The 12,723-nt window shown below is 44.4% G+C and overlaps 1 protein-coding gene across 2 annotated transcripts in view; it reads right to left on the reverse strand.

The window, feature by feature from the left end:
• ITGB1 (integrin subunit beta 1) overlaps positions 1 to 12,111 on the reverse strand; it is a 43,446-nt gene extending 31,335 nt beyond the window's left edge. Inside the window, exon 1 of one of the 2 annotated variants that reach the window (XM_077268498.1) lies at positions 11,926 to 12,111. The gene's annotated coding sequence lies outside the window, so the exon portion shown is untranslated. The remainder of the gene's footprint in view (positions 1 to 11,925) is intronic. The other variant, XM_077268497.1, reaches the window with a different exon arrangement.
• Between the last annotated feature and the right edge of the window lie 612 nt (positions 12,112 to 12,723).

Raw genomic sequence — 12,723 nt, forward strand, 5'->3', positions numbered from 1 at the left:
AAATGTGCGGCTTATTACATACCAGCATTTTAGATGACATTTTAGGAAATCTAATCCACATTTCCTGGTGGTGCGGATTTTATGTAAATTTACAAAGCTGATTTTCTGTGTAATGGAAGGAAGAGATTTCTTTAGCGAATATAGACGTGTAATAATGCTTTAGGCAGCCAGTGAAGCGATGAATATGACCATTAGTACCGTAGTGTGTTTCTACACACACAAAAACACTGCTGCATGCACAGTACAAGCACACTCAACTCAGCTGCACACAGAGCTTTGCTACATGCACACAATCTGCTACATCAAATCACACCTCTGCTGCAGCTACACACTGTATATACGCGACCACATTTTTATTTTCTTCCAGGCATATGACTGATCACAGCCACCCACACAAGCTTTAGTGATGTGCAGGTCCTGGTAGCTTCTTCCTGCCCTGCACCGATCACACTGATAAGTGTGGGGCAGGAAGAGAAAGAGCAAATCTCTCAGCGATTGGGAAGGATACAGGTGTCCAGGGCTGTGAAGTCGGTAAGCATCCATATATCTTTAGCCTCCTGAAGATCCTGAATAGGTGAAACGCGTAGGGGCGTTATGACATCATGAAACTTAAGTATCTTTCCTTACGAGCTGCTATACCTTATCAATTTTGGGTGTGCTTTGGTGGACCAATTTTGTTGATATCTTATGTTTGTTGATATGGTCACCATTGCTATATTATTATTTTCCTGCCTCATTAGCTATTATTAGGGTCCGTAAGGGACAGCCGCCGTGGAGTGGGGGCGCCTTTTCCGCTGTACAGTAGGGTGCCAACCCCCACAGCTAGGTAGGCTTTGAGTAAGCAGGGAGCAGCCTAGTGAGGTATTTTATGTTCACTTTGCACAATTTTTTGCACTGTTTTGCACTTTTTTGCCTGTGTCTCCCACCCTGCTGCAGTCCTCTTGTGACTAAGTTATAGCCGTATTGGCCTTGTCCTATCCCTATTTTCCTGTTGTATGATTGATAGTACTAATGGCACATTGGCCTAGACTATAACAGGAGATTTAGGGACAGACTACGAGGAGCGGGGGCGCCTATCTCGAATTAATCTAGGGTGCCAACCTCCGCTGTTAGGTAGTGATTATCAGGGGCTGCAATAGGGCTGATGTTAGGGAGCACGGTTGTTTGTTGTGTGTAATTGTGGTTGTTTTTCATGGTTTTAAGGATATTTATTAAAAGTTGTGTTTTATCTGGTATATCTTTAAAGATTTAAGGTCGCTTGTTTACAGGGTGGTGCGGATTTTATGTAAATTTACAAAGCTGATTTTCTGTGTAATGGAAGGAAGAGATTTCTTTAGCGGATGTAGACGTGTAATAATGCTTTAGGCAGCCAGTGAAGAGATGAATATGACCATTAGTAGTGTGTTTCTACACACACACACAAACACTGCTGCATGCACAGTACAAGCACTCAACTCTGCTGCACACAGAGCTTTGCTACATGCACACAATCTGCTACATCAAATCACACCTCTGCGGCAGCTACACTGTATATACACTACCACATTTTTATTTTCTTCCAGGCATATGACTGATCGCAGCCACACAAGCTTTAGTGATGTGCAGGTCCTGGTAGCTGCCCTGCACCGATCACACTGATAAGCGTGGGGCAGGAAGAGAAAGAGCAAATCTCTCAGCGATTGGGAAGGATACAGGTGTCCAGGGCTGTGAAGTCGGTAAGCCAAACCTCAGACTCCACAGCACTGGTCACTACTGAGCATGTATATAAAGTGCAGCGCAGATTCATCTCAACTATGACTCTACAGCACTGGTCACTACTGAGCATGTACATAAAGTGCAGCACAGATTCATCTCTACTAAAAGCCCAGATCCTTAAATCAGGGACAGAACAGACATGTATTGGACATTTCATAACTATCCAAAATTATTATGAAACATTTACAGCACATCCTGCACTGAACTACTGTACCCAATTTATTGTATAATTTAGGAGTCGTAGTTGGTCCCTTTTATACCGACTCCACAGCCTTGCTGGTGTCAGTGTTCTCCTCGATCACAGGAAACTGCCTCCGGACTAGAAAACGTATTTTTTTTTTTTTTTAGCAAGATATTTTTCTTCTTGATAAAAGTGCGTCTCATTGTCCCAAAAATACAATAATGCTCGTATATCAGCCAGTAACCACTCAACAGAAAAAAATCACCACTAATGTTCTCTGCAAAAAATTTTTAAATTATTTCTATAATTAGCCTACCTTTGGGATAATAATAATAATCTTTATTTATATAGCACCAACATATTCCGCAGCGGGATACATTAACCCATCGGATTAAAATCCAGAACATATTTCTGTGACAAAAATCTGTATGTGTCGCCGATTTGCAGAAGGATTAAAGGGGTGGTCCATTACTCAGCGATGTCGGAGCCTGCTGTCCTGGAAAGTGAGCCCAGACTTTGCTCGAACAGCGTCGGCAGTGGAGGGGAGTATAGCTATTATTTTACATGGGGTAAATATAGTGATGGTGAAGGTGTTGTCAGTAGTGGACAACTCCTTTAACCTCAGTCATTTGCAACTGGAATAACTGACATGTTACGGACACATAGTACACACATGGACACGGATATCTCCGGTACCAGAAATATCAGGATGTGTGAAACCAGCCTTATACTGAATCTTTTCCCACAAAACTATGTATCAATCTGCTCAGCTCCTCCGACTATATAACATTCTGCCCACAGGTCGGACTGTACTTTTAATGTGACAGGTCTCCTGTGACCTCTATAGCAAGTACTGAATGGTCTTCATATGCAGCATTTTGGGGTTTTTTAGGTCACTGGCTTTTCTTTTTTTTCAAAATATACATCATGGTGTATTTTATTTTGGCATTTTAGCAATAGGATTCTAGGACTTCAAAGAAGCAGCATTACGAAATGCCAAGGATAAAAAAAAGAAATAAGCAAATAGCATTTACTTACTAGTGGGTAAAAATAACATGGCGTACTTCCACTAGTGTCAGCTAAGTCACCCTTTTTATTTCCATGTACTATTCATTTACTTACTGCAGGGTATTTGCTCATTGCTTTTATCCTAGGTTCTGTTAGTGGCCACAGTGTGAATGTGCACCTACACATTGCACTTATACCCACGTGTGCTCCGGCTCATTTTGTTAGTTAATATTAAAAAAGCCACTTGAAGCACTTTCCTGCCTGGTCAAATACTACTGATGGCCTATCCTTTCAATAGGTCATCAATATCGGATCGGTGGAGGTCTGTCAGCCGGCCCCCATGGCCATTGACTTATTTTCACCAAAAGCGTCAGTCAGGTGTAAACACTGAACGGTGAGGCGGCCACCCAGAACAGCTCAGTTTGTTAGATAGGTTTATATCTAAAGATATTAGGGCCCAGGAGATTCAAGTTAAAACCTTGGTCTGACATAAAATCAACTCAAGCTCAGAGACTCAGCCCTAATGTCCCCCATACTTTACACTGTATCTGTGCATGCCCCCATTGAGTCATCAGGGACCCGCAGCACAGAGATACAGCCCGTGGCTTCCTATTTAATTACTATGAGCCAGGACCCAAGTATAATTTGAACTTAATTATCTGTGTGAAATAAGTTATAAATTTAGATATAACTTTGATTCTTAGTCTGGTCATACTCGTGAATGGGAGCAGAGACATCTTTCCTGACTCCCCCATACACGTGCGCTCAGCTTGGCCGAACGCTCATTGGCGTGAGAAGACTGTCACTGCCAGATTCCACCAGCGGCTTATATTCCTAGTAAACAAGGATTGGCCATTGAGGTTCCAGCTGTCGGACTCCTCTGGGCCGTCGGGAAGTCCAAAAGAGTAAGGAGGTCCCGTTCACATCAGATGGTCACCCCGGTCCCACTGAAATTAGCAAGATAATAATAATAATAATATTATTATTATTATAGCGCCATTTATTCCATGGCGCTTTACATGTGAGGAGGGGTATACATAATAAAAACAAGTACAATAATCTTGAACAATACAAGCCATAACTGGTACAGGAGGAGAGAGGACCCTGCCCGCGAGGGCTCACAATCTACAAGGGATGGGTGAGGATACAGTAGGTGAGTTCTTCTTACTCCTAATGATAATCTGCTTATTTTGCTTTCTTCGTAGTCTTCTGATAAACAGCAAAGTGATGTACCGTACGTGGCCACTCCATAATGACCGACATATTGTGATGATGGTAAGGACAGATTTGAAAGCTGCATCTACAGTGGAGCTGGCAGGTTTTTATTTGCAAGTTCCTCTTTATCTGATCGCTAGCGCAGTCAGTTTGTTGCACTGTCTGGTCACATACGATTATGTTTTCGTTTGGTTTAACTGTTATAGGTTATGTTCACACGTTGCGTTTTCATTGCATTTTTTTTTTACAGCAGGCAAAACCTCTTCTCTTGGCACTAAAGAAACTGCTTACAAAAAGCAGGTTTTGCTGCTTTTTTGTTGTCTCTTGTGCATGCTGTCAAAGTTTAGTGCTGCGGAATATGATAGCGCTATATAAAAATAAAGATTATTATTAATTTATTACAATTTTGACTCTTCACTGTGGAGATATTAGCAATGTATAAGGCACTTAAAGAGTTAACACAAACCTGACAAAAGATACCAGATAGTTTGCACTGGTGGAGCTACTTCTTTCTGTCTAATTATAAGGCAGCAATACACTGCAGAAAGAATAACAGAAGAAGAAGGTTTCTCAGTGTGTCAGATATAAGGATATAGCTTTGATCTCTTCTCCTGCATGATTAGACAGTGCCAGGAGTATAGCAAGGTCCTGATAGTCAGTGTGACAGAGGAGCAGCACAGTTGAGTTTAGCTATGTCACATTACAAACCCTTTTATCAGCTCTCCTCTCCTAGCACTGTCACCTCTGCCCCTTCCCCAACACTGCCTGGCCGGAGACGAGAGCTGAAAGTGGTCAGTATCACACTTATGTGTTGTGTAGAGATGAGCAAATATTATCATGTCCCTACTTATTCGGGAAGCTACAGCGCTTTCCGAATAAACTGCAGAGGGAACCCGGATACCTGGATCGCTCCGGCCGATCAGCTCCGCAGCTGCATGTGTCGCGTCCGAGTCCCAGTCACGGCACATGCATGGAGAGCCTGTGCGTTGGGTTCTCCATGCATGTGCTGTGACGGTCACACAGCCGAGACACATGCAGCTGCGGCGCCAAACAGCTGATCAGCCGGAGCGATCCAGGAAGCCGGGTTCCCTCTGCAGCTCATCGGTAAGCGCTGTAGCTTCCCGAATAAGCTCTGACCTGATCAAATTAGCTCATCTCTAACAGCGAGTAGCAAAATCGCAGCCAGGTGTGGTCAGAATCTGGACAGATTGCTCATGGCAGAATAGGCAGGTAGTTAGCAACATACGGAAAATTGCTTTGCCAAATAGCAAAAAAAAAACAAAAAAAAAAAACAGCCCCTTTAAGCAAAAATTAACTCATTTGGTGCCAAATTCTTTGATTGCTAATATGACCGCAATGGGGGATGTACAAAAACAAAAAACCACAATGTGTTTTATTTTGCTCTGCAGCAATTACTACATTATGTGTCCAGTTCAACATGAAAAATGTGGCGAAAGGTCCTCTTTTAACCCCTTCATGACCCAGCCTATTTTGACCTCCATGACACCTGGCCATTTTTTGCAATTCTGACCACTGTCCCTTTGAGGTAATAACTCAGGAATAATAATAATATTATTATTATTATTATTATTATTAATATTTACAAAAATAAAATTTACAAAACCATTTTTTTTAGGGACCACCTCACATTTGAAGTCAGTTTGAGGAGTCTATATGGCTGAAAATACCCAAAAGTGACACCATTCTAAAAACTGCACCCCTCAAGGTACTCAAAACCACATTCAAGAAGTTTATTAAAGGGAACCTGTCACCCCCAAAATGGAAGATGAGCAAAGCTCACCGGCATCAGGGACTTATCTACAGCATTCTGTAATGCTGTAGATAAGCCCCCGATGCATACTGAAAGATGAGATAGAGGATTAATTATACTCACCCAGGGGCGGTCCCACTGCGGTCCGATCCAATGGGCTTCGAGGTCCGGGGCCTCCCATCTTCTTACAATGACGTCCTCTTCTTGTCTTCACGCTGCGGCTCCGGCGCAGGTGTACTTTGTCTGCCCTGTTGAGGGCAGAGCAAAGTACTGCAGTGCGCAGGCGGCGGGAAAGGTCATAGAGGCCCAGCACCTGCGCACTGCAGTACTTTGCTCAACAGGGCAGACAAAGTACACCTGTGCCGGAGCGTGAAGACAAGAAGAGGACGTCATCGTAAGAAGATGGGAGGCCCCGGACCGCGACGCCCATCGGATCGGACCGCCCCTAGGTGAGTATAATCTAACCTCTTTTTCTCATCTTTTAGGATACATCGGGGGCTTATCTACAGCATTACAGAATGCTGTAGATAAGCCCCTGATGCCGGTGGCCTTAGCTCATCTTTGATTTTGGGGGTGACAGGTTCCCTTTAACCCTTCAGGTGTTTCACAGCAGAAGCAACATGGAAGGAAAAAATGAACATTTAACTTTTTAGTCACAATAATGATCTTATAGCAACAATTTTTTTATTTTCCCAAGGGTAACAGGAGAAATTGGACCCCAAAAGTTGTCCAGTTTTTCCTGAGTACGGTGGTACCCCATATGTTGGGGGGAACCACTGGTTGGGCGCACTTCGGGGCTCGAAAAGAAAGTAGTGACGTTTTGAAAAGCAGAGTTTGATGGAATGGCCTGCAGGTGTCATGTTAGGTTTGGAGAGTCCCTAATGTGCCTAACAGTAGAAACCCCCCACAACTGACCCCATTTTGGAAACTAGACCTCCCAAGGATCTAGATGTGTGGTGAGCACTTTGAACCCCCAAGTGCTTCACAGAAGTTTATAAAGCAGAGCCGTGAAAATCAAAAATAATTTTTTTTCCCCCCACTTTTTTTTAATTTTCCCAAGGGTAACAGGAGAAATTAGACCCCCAAAGTTGTTGTGCAATTTTTCCTGAGTACGCTGATGCCCCATATGCTTGGGTAAACCACTGTTTGGCCACACGTCGGGGCTCGGAAGGGAGGGAGCACCATTTGACTTTTTGAAGGCAAGATTGGCTGGAAACAATGGTGGCGCCATGTAGCGTTTGGAGACCCCTGATGTGCCTAAACAGTGAAAACCCCTCAATTCTAAAGGTACCTTCACACTGAACGATATCGCTAGCGATCTGTGACGTTGCAGCGTCTTGGCTAGCGATATCGTTGAGTTTGATCAGCGATCAGGATCCTGCTGTGCCATCGTTGGTCGGAGCAGAAAGTCCAGAACTTTATTTCGTCGCTGGACTCGCGCAGACATCGCTGAATCGGTGTGTGTGACACCGATTCAGCGATGTCTTCACTGGTAACCAGGGTAAACATCGGGTTACTAAGCGCAGGGCCGCGCTTAGTAACCCGATTTTTACCCTAGTTGCCAGTGCTAATGTAAAAAAAAACAAACACTACATACTTACATTCCGGTGTCTGTCCCCTGGCGCTGTGCTTTCCTGCACGGTCAGCGCCGGCCAGCTGTAAAGCAGATTACCGCTCTGCTTTCCGGCCGGCGCTCACAGTCAGTGCAGGAAAGCACAGCGCCAGGGGACAGACACCGGAATGTAAGTATGTAGTGTTTGTTTTTTTTTACATTAGCACTGGCAACCAGGGTAAACATAGGGTTACTAAGCGCGGCCCTGCGCTTAGTAACCTGATGTTTACCCTGGTTACCCGGGGACCGGCATCGTTGGTCGCTGGAGAGCTGTCTGTGTGACAGCTCTCCAGCAACCACACAACGACGAAACAGCGACCGGCATCGTTGTCTAGAACGCTGCAGCGTCGCTAAATGTGACGGTACCTTAACTCCAACACTAATACCAACCGTAATCACAACCCTAACCCCAATCCCAACCATAACCCTAACCACAAGCCTAACCCCAACAAACCCCCAACCCTAAACTAAACCCTAATTCCAACCCCAATTCCAACCCTATGTGCCTACGTTGCGGATTCGTGTGAGGATTCTTCTGCACCATTTTTGAAAAATCCGCAGGTAAAATGCACTGTGTTTTACCTGTGGATTTACTGCGGATTTCACCTTCGGTTTTACACCTGTGGATTCCCATTGAGGAGCAGGTGTAAAACGCTGCAGAATCCGCACAAAGAATTGAGATGCTGCGGAAAATACAACAAATCCATAGGTTTACATGGTACTGTAAACCTGACGGAAAACTGCTGCCAATCCGCAGCGGCCAATCCGCAGCAGATCCGCAGCCAAATCCGCACCGTGTGCACATAGCCTAACCCTAACCATAATTCTAACCGTAACCCTAACCCCAATTCTAACCGTAACCCTAACCCCAATTCTGCGGGCACATTTGCAGGATCCGTTTTTTCCCCAAAACAACAGATTGCGACGTACATCACACGACGCAAGTGTGAAAGAGGCCTTAACCTGTAACAAGCTGATGATCAGTCCTGGTTCATCAGCTTTGAAAGTAGCCACAAAATACATGTTTATCTGTATTGGAGGGGAAAAAAAAGTGTTAGGGTAAGTTCACACTAAGCATTTACTGCACATTTTAATGCTAATTTTCAGCTGCTTTTTACAATACCAGCAAAGCCTATGAGATTTCTGGAATCTCATGCACACACACTTTTTTTGTCATCAGTATTTTGTGCTTTGCATGGTTTTTTGGACATGGAGCCAGTCACTTATTTCAGCGCTTTCACCCATTGATTGAATGGGAGGTGAAAAAAAACCCCACACACACCAAAAACACAGGTGCCCAGTTTTGCAGTGTTTTTTTGTGCCAAAACCTCATTCTTTGAAATAGGACTTTTTTCCCAATACTAGCCATTTAAAGCATGCACAAGAGACAGATCTAAGTACGCCAAAAATCGGCACATAAAATGCACAAAAACTGCCACTAAAAACAGAAGGGAAAAAAAAACAAAAAAAACCATGCTTCTTACCTGCCAAGAGATCAGGTTTTGCTGCAGAAAAAAATAAACGGCTGAAAAAAGGCCTAGTGTGAACTTACCCTTATAGGGCACTCTCAAGGGCAAAGATGCTGTGGAAGAAGCACCTGGAGCTCCAAAACAGATCATCAATAACAAAGTCCAGGCCTTGAAATATTTAGGTACGCGCAGGAGACATTTCTCCATCATTGACGTGCTGAGAATTTCAGCCTTTACATTGAAAGTTTGTGGCATTACAGAAAGTAAAAAAAAAGGGCCTGTTGTACACTCTAACATTTGCACACTATAAGGGTATGTGCACACGTAGATGGAACCTCTGCGGATTTTTCAGCACCTGTTTTGAGAAATCTGCAGGTAAAAAGCACTGCGTTTTACCTGCGGATTTGATGTGGTTTTTGTACGGATTCCACCTGCGGATTCCTATTATGGAGCAGGTGTAAACCGCTGCGGAATCCGCACAAAGAATTGACATGCTGCGGAATAAACAACGCTACGTTTCAGCGCTGTTTTTTTCCGCTGCATGTGCACTGCGGATTTTGTTTTCCATAGGTTTACATGGAACTGTAAACTCAGGGAAAACAGCTGTGAATCCGCAGCAAAATCAGCAACGTGTGCACATACCCTTACTGATTTTCTGCACACAAATGTGTGCATTTTTACCCTTATGATCAAGTTGCGCCATCCGAGTGTGATGTTAACAGAAATATAATTTATAGACTTGACAATTGCTATGTAACTACTAACTTGTATTCTAAAGCTATAACATGGCAACGTTACTGAATTGCTCTTTTGATCTATTTGCAAAGTTTACACTTGTGTTCTCATATATACTGAAGATATAATATTTAATAAGAAAAATTATACATATCTTGCAACACTACAAGTTGGTAAGTTACTGTAGTACTATAACCAGTTACTTAGTTACTTAGACTTGGCCACATCTGTCTTTGCACAAACTTTGAAGACAAAGGAAACCAGAAAAAACGTACCTACAGGGGAAGAAAAAAAAAAGGCCAGACAAGTGCTGACACATCAGCTCCTGAGGCCACTGATCTGCACAGTAACAACCAGGAGGAGCGTAGAAAACCAGGAAGTCTACATGGAATTACAACAACCGCACATCAAGTTGGCAATTTTTCACAAAAGCAGGAAATAAGAGACAATCTGTAGCTCTCCGGCTGGAGGGAAACTACAACTCTCAGCATGCCCTGAAAAGGCACATGTTATGCTAAGACTTCTACTTTCACACCAATTGTAAAGCCAGAGGTTGAAAATTGTAATAACCTGAATACAAAAGGATTTTCAGACATGAAAAGCTACAAATATATACAAAAGGGGTAAATGTTTATACATCTGGTCCAGGCTGTTACATTGTGTCTGCGCAGACTCCTCCACATCCAGAGCCAGGCTCATCTATGTGGAATACGCTCCGGCAAATCTACCCAGCTACAAGACCACAAAAAGGGGGCACAGGGACAACGCTGGTGACGGTATTTCTGTCTTAGGCCATGTGTGTATTTGAGGTGGTCTTGTGTTATAAATAAACACTGTACAGAGGGAAAGGTCTAATTCACCCCCCCCTCTGCAAACTACCACTCCCAGGATGTCCTGTGCTTCCCTCCCACTGCACATTCCTACAGGGAAACTCCCTGCAGCCTCTGGGGGTGGAAAGCACGATCCGATTATAGGGTGTCCGCACATGGACACAATGCCCTCTGTATCACAGCCAAGTGTGGGGGACAGGAGAGCTGATCGCAGCAATACAGAGGAGGTCCCCGACATGAAACTAATAGGATGTATCACTGCTGGTACACTATGGGCAGACACATCAGTGTAAAGGACAAGAACAAATAACCCCTTCACTGCCGGTCTATACTATGTACACAAGCCTACAAAATAATCACCCTGATCCTAACAGTCATAAGTCACACTAAGATTATATATATATACACACACGTGTGTGTGTGTGTGTGTGTGTGTGTGTGTGTGTGTGTGTGTGTGTGTGTGTGTGTGTGTGTATATATATATATGCCACCCAGGCATAGAACGGGTTCAATAGTGTGTGTGTGTGTGTGTGTGTGTGTGTGTGTGTGTGTGTGTGTGTGTGTGTGTGTGTGTATGTATGTATATACACACACAATATATATATATATATATATATATATATATATATATATATATATATACATACATATACACATACATACACACATACACCATATATACAATAGTGTTTACAGCTTGCAGTCACTGCAGGGATCTATATACACACACACGCACTAATATACAGAATCAGATACACATCCATACATAGCTATATCCATTATATGTAGATATACATACATGTAGTACTGACATATAAACCCTAAAGAAGTAGTAATGTATACTACAATGGCTGCAGGGCTCTACACACACCCATAAGTGACAGCTGTATACACCCTACAGTAGGATATATATATGCATGTACAGTATATCCTACAGGTGTCAGCTGCATCTACTGTAGGGTGTATACAGCACTTCTGCTATTCTGTATCACTGTATACAGCGGTCACAGCTTATCTATGGTGTATACAGAGCCCTGCACAGATTGTAGAGTGTACAAACTGTATATACTGTATATGATCACATCTATATGCACTAGACACAGCAGTATACACCCTGCACTCACTGCAGAGGCCGTGCTGTACCTGCATTATAGCTATACCCCCCTATATAAGAGCATTACCAGCGTTATATACACCGGACACTGCACTATAGACACTGTACACACAAGTGTTACTATACACAGAGGTATATACCAGTCCCTGCACTCACTGCAGACATCTGTACCCTCCATACAGGGCCGGTGCCCTCCTCTCATTAGTTATGCACCGTAACGTCCCGTGTGTCTCACCTCGGTGGCGGCGGAGTCCCGGTCTGGTGGGTTTAGGTGCGGACGGGGCTGTGCTCTCGGCCCCGGTGTCTGGGCAGATGCAGACTGCTGCGGCCGCTCCCCCTGGCGCTGCTGTCGGTGACTAGTGGCCTCGTCTCGGCCGCCGCTAACGGTTCCCGACTTCTACGCGGTGACGTCCCGCACCCTGCCCAGTCCGCGCGCCGCCGCCACAGGAAACGCATTCCAAGCTGGTGACGTCGGCACGGGGCGGGGACTCTGCAGGACACGTGGGTGCGGAGAGGAGCGAGGAGGGGGGCTGTCTGGAGAGGGCAGGGAGGTGACGTCACGTGTGTCCTGCGCACAGCGACCCCAGTCCTGGCCAGTGAGTGGTGGGCAGTGCCTGGCTGCAATGGTTCCCGTCCTCTGACTGGGGTCGGGACTGTTCTGCTGCTCCAGAGGGAAAGCGTTTTGCCTCTTGGTTGAAAAACAAAACAATGTTGACCTTCATTCCCTCACAGTTTTCCACATGTCTGGTTGCTGTCAGTGAGGAGAAACATTTGTTGTTTTCATGGAAATCCAGCAGCTCAGTGTAAGAGGTTTAGACATGGGACCATATGCAGGACTGTCAGAGAAATGAATAAGGAGAGTTTTGCAGGCATCCTTGGGGTGTGTGCACACTGTGACTTTCGCTTCGAAAAATAAAATAAATGTAATTCAGGTCACCGCAATGTGAACGCAACTTGCTGTAGTAAAAACTAGAGCAAGGCTGCCTCAGGAAAGAGACCACCGGCGAAACCCCCAGCTCTCTGTAAAGAAAAG

Source organism: Ranitomeya variabilis, chromosome 6 (assembly GCF_051348905.1).
Source record: "Ranitomeya variabilis isolate aRanVar5 chromosome 6, aRanVar5.hap1, whole genome shotgun sequence".
Classification (NCBI taxonomy): Eukaryota; Metazoa; Chordata; class Amphibia; order Anura; family Dendrobatidae; genus Ranitomeya; species Ranitomeya variabilis.